This window comes from Nymphaea colorata, chromosome 7 (genome assembly GCF_008831285.2).
Source record: "Nymphaea colorata isolate Beijing-Zhang1983 chromosome 7, ASM883128v2, whole genome shotgun sequence".
Classification (NCBI taxonomy): domain Eukaryota; kingdom Viridiplantae; phylum Streptophyta; class Magnoliopsida; order Nymphaeales; family Nymphaeaceae; genus Nymphaea; species Nymphaea colorata.
In genome coordinates this window covers 16,802,106-16,813,711 of record NC_045144.1, presented here as the reverse complement: position 1 = coordinate 16,813,711, position 11,606 = coordinate 16,802,106, and positions in this window count along the sequence as shown.

The window sequence follows — 11,606 nt, the reverse complement described above, 5'->3', positions numbered from 1 at the left end:
TACAAAATGACCAACGTACGCCATTTTGTTTACATATATATATAAAAGAAAGGTCAATGCTTCTGGATGCTAGATGACTAAAGTTTGAAATATTCATTGCTGCGATGGTTGTTAAAGCCACCATCAACAATCGCTACACAATAAGTTGTTGCCAATGACAGTATAATGACTGCTTTCTAACAATAATTTTTTTAGTTTTAAGGCATCTGATAGAATTGAAACGTCCTATATATCTAAGCATGTGGAGTAAAATTTGAAAATGATATCGGCTCCATTACATTAGTTTAGTTTTGTGTTATCTTCTTTCTCAGTTGTCAGCAATGTCATCGCAACATTTAATTATATACAAATAACTTACTGTTTCTACTACTTTGCAAAATGATGGGGTATGATCTAGAAAATTCCCCTCTGATATGACTCGCATTTCATCAATATAATGAGTAAATAAGCTCTTCTTTCCTCTGCTGCAATACTGATTTGAGAAATGGTAAGGATTAGTTGATTTGGAAATCTCATCCTCGGCCAGTTATCTCAAAAAATCAGGTATGGTACAGGGCCCTTCCATGAAGTGAAGAAAGTTTACTTTATTTTATTATTTCGTATGCTTTTCATTTATTTTGTCATGTGTTTTAGAGAGAGAAAGAGAATAGAAAATTGCATAACATGTGTTCAACTTGTCGTTCTAGTTATTTAAACAAATAACAGACTAAGACAATTTAAAAAATTTCTCTTTATAAACAAATGCTGGACAAAATTACAACTATTTATATGGACAATAACTCTTTATTCTTCCAACATTTTAACAAGAATAAATGTTTTAGGAACAGTTGTTGTTACAACCAAACGGTATCTAAAGGATGTTGATTTTCGGATATAGCTAGCTTTGACAGGCACGGACGGAGCCAAGGTAGGCCCACTTAGACCCTGGCCCCACCTCAAAATTTAAAAAAAAATTACATGTAAATTTTAAAAAAATCATTTTTTTATATAAAAATTTTGAAAATGATATTTCAACCCTAGTCAAAATTTAGAAACTTTAATTCAGCCCGCCTCATAAAACATTTCTGGCTCCACCATATTGACAGGCTAATGACAAAAGCTAAAATTTAGAAGATGGGATATGCGCTGGCTCCAAAATCTCTGTTCGCTATTCTTATGTGGAAAATCAAAGCCACATTCTTTTTAGATGTCAATATGCTAATGGTAAATGAAGATATATAGCTGGTTGGTATGCCTCCGGAGGCCTTGGTTTTTCTGTAATCAGGCATTTGACTGAGGTATTTGGAAGCCAGCAGGTGTCGCCAAAAAGGAAGCCTGAAATCTGATTTTTGAGATAATTCTGAATCATTCAGTAGCCTTGGCAAACTTCAATAGCAAAATATTCTTATTTGTGAACTTAGCGTATAATCATATTCAAAAGCAAAAACATGTTCAAGTTTTTTAAACTTTCGTCCAGCCACCTGAATTTGGTAAACATTAATACAGGTGGCCACCAGTAAAAATATCTCAAAGTACATCTATTTTGTTTCCTGGTAAGCAAGTCCCGTTATATAAAATATTTTTATATTCAAAGACATTTCAGTTGGTCCGCACTTTGATTGTTATCAAATTTAGAATACACATACTAGCTGAGGATACATAGGTGGCGGCAAAGTATATAGATGCACTGCTCATTGGCACTTTAGTTGACGGCTATACTGCTCTCCTCCATCCATGTTTTCAAGCAAACCTCAAAAAGACTAAAAGAAACGACTTTGCTGACAATTACAAGTTTTTTTGGTTTGGTCAGAAGAGCCCTCCAGAGATCATGGATTTTCTTGTATCAGTTTTTATATCCTGAAATACGAACAAAGAAGAGATGGTAAGCTCATTAAGAAAGAGATATGGGAATGTCCCATTAGTATAAGTAATTTAATTGAGCATGAGAACCAAATGAATCTAAAGATTCATGTTCGGTGGAAGAGATCGTGGAAGTTGTGGAGATTGGGGGATAATCTACTTTTAAGTGATTTATTAGATAGCGAAAGCAAAGGACTTTGAGTACTGTTCACAATTCAGAAGAAGAGAAGAGCTTCTCTCCTACTGTAAAAGACAAAGGGGAACAATTTTTTACCCAAGTATGTATCTGATTCAAGCATGGTTTCCATTTGTTGCGTTAACTAAGTAGGCTTTTGTTGAACTTAGTGTTATCCATCTTAATTTTGAGTCGGACAGCGCCTAAAGTTTGGTCCACTAGCTGGATCACTTTGGTTTCTAGTGACTGCAATTTTCAGCCGTTCTATATATGAAGCGTTTACTTTTTAGCTAACTGGTTTTGGCTTCTTTGCCATTTTCTATTATATGCCAGATTCAATTCGGAGCTTATGACTCTCTCTCTCTCCTTATATATATATATATATATATATATAGAGAGAGAGAGCCGATAAAATAAAAATATATAGCAAAATTTGGGGACAAGAAATCTCCTAAGTACATAACCGCAGAAACGAAATATAAGAAGAGAAGAGAGAGAGAGAGTTCGAAATCGTTTAAAGTTCAATAAATAAATAATTAATAGACTATGAATAATCATTTGAAGCAAATGTCTTACCATGGTATCAATGGATTCGTCTCATTGTAGATTGAGGACACAAGCTTCCCAGTCTATTTCCGCCTCACCCATGTCTTGACTCATATTCCATCCAATTATATAATCGGAAATAATGGATTCCTTCGAATGGTCTTATTCATAATTACTACATTATTTGTTGCCCTGGTCACAAGATGCCGAGAAGAAACCAAGGAACTAGAAAGTTGAGGTCGAGCGATATTATACAGTGACTATTTTATGTGAGACCATAATTTATTCTTCAATAGTTCCATACTTATCTTTTCTCCCTTTTAGCTGCCGAGCTTGGCCATGTAGGCCCTTCTTGGGCTCATTATTAAATTTTTGTAATTAATTAGTTCAAGCTCAAGCCATTTTAATGAGGGTTTTGGTATAGCGAGTTAAGCAGTTGTGCAGGTGAGTGTCCCATCATAAGTTCGATTCTCATTGATGCTAATATTTTGGAATGCATAGATTGGAATGCATAGAGTGGAAGTGCGACACTCTAATTGGTAGGTAAACTCTGAAGCATTTTTAAACTCAGGGGCAAGGGAAAGGAGGGAAGTCTTTGGCCTCTCGCCTGCTGGCGGGTTTCCCTTCCGCCAACCCAACTCTCATATATCTTCTCAAATACTTAGCTTGGTTGGTGTTGAAACAGTGCCAAATTAAAGGGACCATGAGTGTCAAAGATTTTAGTGCAATGATGTAAACAAACGCCAAACCAGGTGACAGTTAGTCAAGTTCTTTGTTTGTATCTTTCATGTCACTTGTAAGGGTGCGATTAAATTAATTAATAGAGAGATATGATGATATCATGTCCTGGACAGATCTTCGTAGACTAAGTATCTTGGATAGTTTATTTTATTTGGGAATCATGTGCGCCGGAACATTGGGCAGGACAAAGACCATAAGAAGTGTCAAAAAATGTGTATGCCAACCACCATTGCTTCAATCCCTTGATCAAATAGGTGCACTGTTATTTTTCTCTCTTTCTTATTTTTATCTTGTTCCCTCTTTTAACATGCAAACACTAGAAAATTTCCGAATTGGTGATCTATCGAATTCTTTTCATGACAACAGTGAAATATATATTACGCATTCATTAACTTTGTGTTCCAAACTTACATAAAAAAAAAAAAAAAAGACACACCATACTTCAACTCTCGGCATCTTGGCTATTAGACATAAACCCACATGCATACACAATAATACTCAATTAACAGTTACAACCAAATAATAAGAAAAAAAATCAATTTAACGAGAGAAAATCACATGAAATTAATTAACAGTAACACAAAAGTGCCTAGGCATAGTTGCACATGCCATATGAGCAGGAATCCCGTTTGTTGCACCTGTTGTAGCATCTCCCACAATGCTTCCAGTTGTGACTGAGATCGACGCACTCACCTCCACAGCAGGACTGAGGATACCTGCACCTGTGCCTGCACCGGCCACAGTTCTCTCCATCACTCAGCAGGTTAACACATGTGTTCCCACAACAGTCAGGCCCAGGGCTGCCCCGGAGGCGGCACGCCGCCGGATTAGCCATGCAGCCGGTCTGGCTCTCCATGGAAAGAAGCCTGCTCCTTCTATGGTGCTGATCAGTACTCCTGGATCCATAGTTAGCATGAACAAGAGAAAAGCTAGTGCTCAAACCTATAATGCACAAGACCAAGTAGATCATTATAAGGACAGAGGACCTCATCTTCCCAATACAAAGGGATTAATGCAGAGGGATATATGAAAGCCTTGGGATCTTTGGCTTTGCAATTCATTCATTCTCCTGCTCAGGAATTTATAGGTTCGAATGAAAGGCTATGACTCTGAAGTAAACACCGTGTAGAACCCCCTTTTTTTGACTTGAAAGATTGTATCTGTGCATGGAGACGTTTTGGCAAATGGGAACTAAACTCACATTTGACTTCTTATTTAATATTTTTTTTCTATCGTATGAGAATCTAATCACTATCTCTCATTAGCGGACAACTTGAGTTAATAAAATATATAATGATAATAGGATGTTCATTAGCAAGTCTCAGAGGTTAGGCGGGTGCATGGATGACGGACATTGGATTTTTCGGAAGAGACATGCGATCCGGCATTCTTCATTTATTTATATCTTGAGATACATACATATAAATGGGCACATTGGTTAAGGTTTACAACTGTGCCAATCATTTCAAAGTCAATTGGATTTTGGATTCATATGAGAGTGAGAGGTTGGATCAGGGAATGAAACTAAGAAAGATTTAAGGTCAGACCCTCTCTCTCTCCATTCAATCTTAAATTTGACCTTTTCTGAATGCAGATATGAACAATGAGGGTCTTAAGTTATAGATTTTACTATAGATAATATTCTGCCACATCAGTAAAGACATGTCAAGTCAAATCCACATCAGATCGTGGATTTCAAATTCTAAGTAATCAAACACCCCAACTTGTTCCTTCACATGGCCAAGATCATAAAAGAAAATTAAAAGAAAAAACGCGTCATCTTAGTCAAGTGGCAAAAATATGTTCGAGTACTTCCAAAACCTTCATCTTATAAACACCCAATTTTTGTGTATATATATATATATATATATATATATATATATATATATATATATATATATATATATATATATATATATATATATAGACCCTTTAAATATCATGTTTAAAGCGTTTTTTAATTAAAAACATTACAGATCTTAAGGATAAATTGATGCAAAATATATCTTAAGTTGATCTCTTTATGTTTTAATATGGTGGTTATAATAAGCGAAAATGAATGGCTGTCATAGCATCAATATTTTAATGATAAAAAAATCAGCATCTTCATAAAAACAACTCGATTCAAAGCATGTTTCATATCAAGATTGTTTCTATGAATATATTAAAATGTTAATTTTTTATTTAAAACAAATTTTTAGCAAAAAAATTAATGGGTCCCGATCTCTCTCTCTCTCTCTCTCTCTCTCTCTCTCTCTCTCTCTCTCGCTATATATATATATATATATTATTCTCAACTAAGTCCTAACCAATTGTAATTTGTAAAGTAATTTAACTTCAAGGGGTATACTTCTTCCGGCACATATAACATGTTTTTGAGAACGAATTTTGCGTTATGTTGTAACACAGAAAACCCTGTTCCCATAGTTTAAACAGAAGGGGCATCTCGGTCATTTTATATAGCATTTTTTAGACCATACCAGTTTTGCCCTTATGAGGGGAATTTTTCATTTATTTCTTGATATATATATATATATATATATATATATATATATATACAAATCTTGTTTTAAACGCTGAAGTTTTTCTCAGCTACAATATGTAAATTAAGAAAAAATAAATAAAAAAATAAAATAATTAAGAAACTAATAAAACAACATAAAAGAATAAGTCATAAACAACAAATAAAAATGAAAAAATGAAAACAAGCAATTTGGTATTAAAAAACATGAAAAGCCGCCTAAAAGAAGGGAAAAACCGACGTTTTTTGTTTTAGCTTTTTTGAAACTGTGTTTTTGTATGTTTTATTCGAACGACTTTTCTTTTCGTTTTTCAACACTTTTTTCTAAAAAAAAATGAGTTTTGTTTTGTGGCTACGACAGAAATCTGCATCAGAAGAGATCACCTGCTTGCAATATCGCATGAGATTACATGCGTCAGTACCAGATTTTTATTTTCTTCATAGTCAAAAAGAAGAAAAAATAACGGTTTCCCGTTCTTGATAAAGTTTCTAAAATATAATTTTATCTTTATACATGCTTATTTGGCTGGCATTTCCTTATTTTGATTGTTTTAATTTTCTCTCACTTTCACTTGTGTAGATGGGCGGTCACCACACAACTCCGTCCAGCCCGTTTGACTATTTAAAAACAGGCTGGCTCTAACTGTAGTAAAGGTGGGCGCCGCCGGTGGGCCGGCCCGGCCAGGTCCAATTGGGCCCGGGCTTGGGCCAGAATTTTCCGGCCTGATAGGTCAGCTCGGTCCGGTTCAGCCCGTTTAAGTTTAAAACATATTTTTTTTAATTTTTTTTGTTTTAATAATATATATATTATTATTAAATATATTTTATATTAAAAAAATATTTTATGATTAAAAAATTATTTTTTATTTTTAAACGGGCCGGGCCGAACCCGGGGGAGTCTGCCCTGCCCGACGGGCCAAATCCGGTCAGCCCGGTCCAATGCCCACCCTTAAACTGTAGACTTCATTCATCTGGCCCGACCCAAGACCGAGTATATGACGGTACAGACCGAGTATATGACGGTACAGATTTACGAGGTCTGCGGCCAGATGCCCAGGCATATGCATAATGCCCGCAAAGAGGGAAGCATGATATGTATAAATGGTGTTGCTGTTTGGCTGTTTTGTCATTCTATTATGGTACTATATTATTCAATTCGGACCTTACTTTTCTTAAGTTAATGAGATGCCTGAATTTGAATTCTTAATAATAATTAATTCTGAATAATTATAAAATTATTAAGCTGCTAAAGAGACTTTGTCCTGTTATAGAATCAGTGTGCAAGCGGCCTAATCCATGGAGAAGGTTATTTTGTTATGGCTCTTCATAGGGGAGCGTGGAAGTGGGGATGCTGACACTACTCATGGAAAGAGTTGGCAAATTCTCATTGCAAGGATGGCACTATAGTTTTTAAAAACTATTAACAATTACTGAAATATAATTTTTTCAAATTTTTTATATATGTTAAACTGAAATTTTTAAAAACTTACATGTGAAATTTTAATTTTCTAAAATTGTAAGGAAAGGCCATGGCTAGGGCAGCACATGGGGAGACCTTGAGTTGGGCTGGCTCAAGCTCGACTCTGATTCAGATAACTCGAGCTTGAATTCAAATCGAACTCCGGATGACAAGCTTGAGTTCGACTCGATGGAACAATGTTAATCTCGAACCCAATCCTTTTAACTTGTTTATATTAAGTGTGTCTTGTTTCTTTTAAGTGGTTTAACTCAATTAACTCGTTTACTTGCTACGAGTTTAATTATTTTCTCATTGTAATTCAATACTCATTGTGTAGCGGTGTCAAGTTTACATAAGTTAAGTTCTTACAACAGGAATTTCAACTCATTTATCATTTTGAGCATTACATAAACTCAGGTCATTCATAAACAAGTCGAGTTTGAGCTGGCTAGACTAGTAGTACTGCCTTAGGCATCACTATTGGGCCTTGTTAAGATGCATGTCAAAGGATGACTGAAGCAGAACCATAACACCCAAGTGGCCTCTCCTAATCTCCACCGCATCCACGTTAGAAACGTCTATATCTTCCTCATAGTGGACTTCCTTTGGTTCACTCTATCTCATATATTGCCCATCAAAACCATGATCATAATGGTATGTAAAGCGGTAGGATGTCAAACAGATCGGATTCGGATTGGATATACCTTTAATCATATCTGCTTTTTCATATATTCACATAATCAGATTCAGATTCGAATACGAATAATGAAAAGTCATATCCGAATCCGAAATCCAATTTTACAACCTGAATCTGATTTTTATATTCATATCAGAATCCAAATCCGAACTTTGAAACATATTTCGCCAATTTTCAAAATGTAATAGCATTAGATACAGGATATTTGTCTAAAATTGGATCCGATCCGAATCGGAACGAATATTTATGTATATTTAAAAGAAAAACTTCCCCATTTACTTATATCCAAGCGTGTCAGTAATAGTAAGTTTTAACGACATAGCTCTGGATCTCGGTAAAACTTTATACCGACAATGTTCTTGAACCTCAGTAAAATTTTGGCTGTGCAATTCATGAATTGCTATGGTGGGAATTTATAGGTTCGATTGAGAAGCTATGACTCCTTTTTTTTACTCAAAACTTGTGTCTAAGTGTGGTCACAAATGTTTGGCAAAATGTTAACGGCGCTCACATTTTACATGCTAGTTTTGTGTTTATTGAGAATTTAATGTCTTCCATTCATATTAGCGAAAAACAAGAGCTATGAAGAAATATTTGGATGTTCAACGAAGACGCTGGCAAGTGACAAAGTTTAGGCGGATGCATGGATACAAACTTTAGATTTTAGAAGGAATGTGTTGCGTCGAGGGCTCAATGGTGAAGGTTTAGGACTCTGCCAATAATTGTTTCAATGTCAAATCAAATTTGGATTCATATGCTTTAACTGGATCATATTTATAGGAGAAGAGAGAGAAAAAAAGTTGTCCGCTAATGTGAGAAAAAATATTTTTGAAATTCATTAATTAAACAAAAATGAGTAACGAGTAGTCACCGAAAATATTAAAAAAAATTGTCGGTCAAAAAAACTACACAAATTTTGATTAAAAATAGGGGAGAGAGAAAAAGCAAGATAGAGGGCGGCAGCCCTCGCCCGAATGCCGAGGGGGAGATTTTGTCGGATTCAGCAAATGATGAAGAGATCGATTTAGTAGAAGGAAAGTTACGAAAAAGTGTATAAATCATATTCAAATAGCAAAAATATGTGGAAGTATGAAAACATTAATTATACATTAATATGTTATTCATTGAGAAGCAAGTTCTGTTACCATTCAAAAGTCGTTTTAGTTCATCAGTAATTTGGGTGTTATGGCATTCCATCTTGGCACCCAAACTACTTGACATTCTACCACTTGACAAATAGTTTGGGCATTCCGACTGCGACAATGGATTGTCATAACAAATAACTTATTTTACTATTTCATTAGACCACATACAAAAGAGGTTTTGCATGGAATATCGCATGAAACCCCTAAAACCATCTTTTCCTTTGTCTCATATCCACTTCCACTAAAGAAGAAAAGGATTTTTTGATGGGCATGGCATAGCTGGTTGAACTTAAAAAGAGAGAAAGTCGACTTTTATGACTGCAAATGGTAAATATATGACTCGTTCTCCAACCATGTGTCGAACATATACCAAATCCAAGTGATAAGGGAAAAAAAAGAAAGGGCTTCCGCAAGGTATCTCCCCTCCAAAAAAGAAGAAACATTCTTTTACCAAAGTATGTAACACATTCACAGGCATTTCGCATTTTAATATCTCTTGTTTCCTCTCGGCTACAGAAGAAAGTAGTCAAGCACGAGGTCCACATGTTGTGTTAGGCGTTTGTTGAACTTAGCGTTACCCATCTTAATTTTGAGTCGAACAAGGCCTAAAGTTTGGTCCATTCGCTGGATTACTTTGGTCCCTAGTGACCTCAAGTTTCAGCCGTTCATCCTTTTGGCGTAGAGTGAGACACTACATTATAAGGTGATCTTTTCTGTAGATCAGCAGAAGAATTTATATATAAATATATATATTATATATATATATATATATATATATATATATATATATATATATATATATATATATATAGAGAGAGAGAGAGAGAGAGAGAGAGAAAGAGATCATTTGAATTTGAATAACTGAGCAGTATTGATAAATTTAATCATTTGATGCTAATCTTATTAATTTTATCCTCGCTAAAAGCTCCTTATGACATCAATGAATGAATTTGTCTCTTTGTAGAATGAGGACAGGAGCTTAGCTTCCTAATCTCTGTCCGGCTGGGCCGGGCTGGTCAGTTTAGTCACTGCCGTTAATGGACTGCATGTGGATCGGGTCGGCCCTCAACCCGGCCCGATTATTAATGGGCCGGGCCGTCTATCGGGCTTGGTCGACCATTTCTGAGGCCCAGGTGGATTCTTAACTGGCCGGGCTGGGCCGGGCCGGGTCGGTTTGATTTGTAAATCTCATGTGCATACTTTAATCTGTAAGTTTAAATGTCGAACCTTTTTTTAAAGAACCTCTTTTGCTTATGCTTTGTCCTCCCTTTTCATTTTTAGATTTCATCTGGGTGACCGGGCCCTGAATTGGACTCAAATCCAACCCATTAACAGGGAAGCGTCCTAGACCATGCACAAATCACAGTGGAGAGAGAAAGACAGAGGTAAAGAGGGGAAGAAAGAAGAAGAAGAAGAAGAAATGGAAGATGTGATAACGGATTTTCTTCCGCCTTCCTGCTCTTCTTCCATGACCTCAACAACTTCTCTTTCCTTCCGCAACCCCTCCCTTCCCCCTTCCTCCTCCTCTCTAACCCTAACCCTAATGTCGAACCCTCTTCGCCGTTGGAACCCTTCTTGCTGATCGTCGCCATCTCTCGCCCGTCCACCTTCCTCCTCCACCACCTCCGCGGAAGATCCCTCGTTAACCCTGGTTCTCTCAGAATTTTCCGTCGCTGCGAACTCTCTCAACTCCTCCTCCCTGCCTTTTGAAAAGGGAAAGACTCAAGACAGTGGAAGCGGACAAAGGTTATTTCGACCTAACGCCTAACGGGCCCCAATGGGGCCCAACTTATAAGCTGGGCCCAGCCCGTTTTAATGTCGAGCGGGGTCGGACCCAATAGACAAAAGCCCGACGATGGCAAATCAATACCTGGACTCGGGCCCGTTCCGGGCCAGGTATGACGTACCCACCGGCAGCCCGGCCTGGCGCCCAGGCCTAGGCCTCACCCATGTTTGACATATCCAATTATTTCAGTCCTGAAAGAGTGGATTCATTTAAAATGGACTTATCCAAAGGAACTCCATTATTCCAAGCCCTAGTCACAAGACGCCGATAGAGAAGAAACCAAGGGAACCAGAAAGTAAAGGTTGAGAGATATTATGTTGCAACTATTTTATGTGAGACCATAGTTTATTCTTCAATAGTTCTATATTTAACTTTATCGGTCTCTTGTAAGTGTAATTCAGTCAACCTCAATTCATTTTAGTGAACTTAAGTATCATACTTTTTATGCTTCATGCAGGGGCAGAAGCAAGCTAGGGCCCACATGAACCCTAGCACCACCTCTTTTTTTTTAAAAAAAATTACATATAAAATTTAAAAAAAATTACTTGTTGTATATAAAAATTTTGAAAAATGATGGCCCCTGTAACAATGACACTTTATCTATATTTTAGTCAATTTTTTTATTTGTATTCTCCTTGTCACACTTATAAGGGTGCGATTAAATAACTTAATAGAGAGATACGCTGACATTATGTCC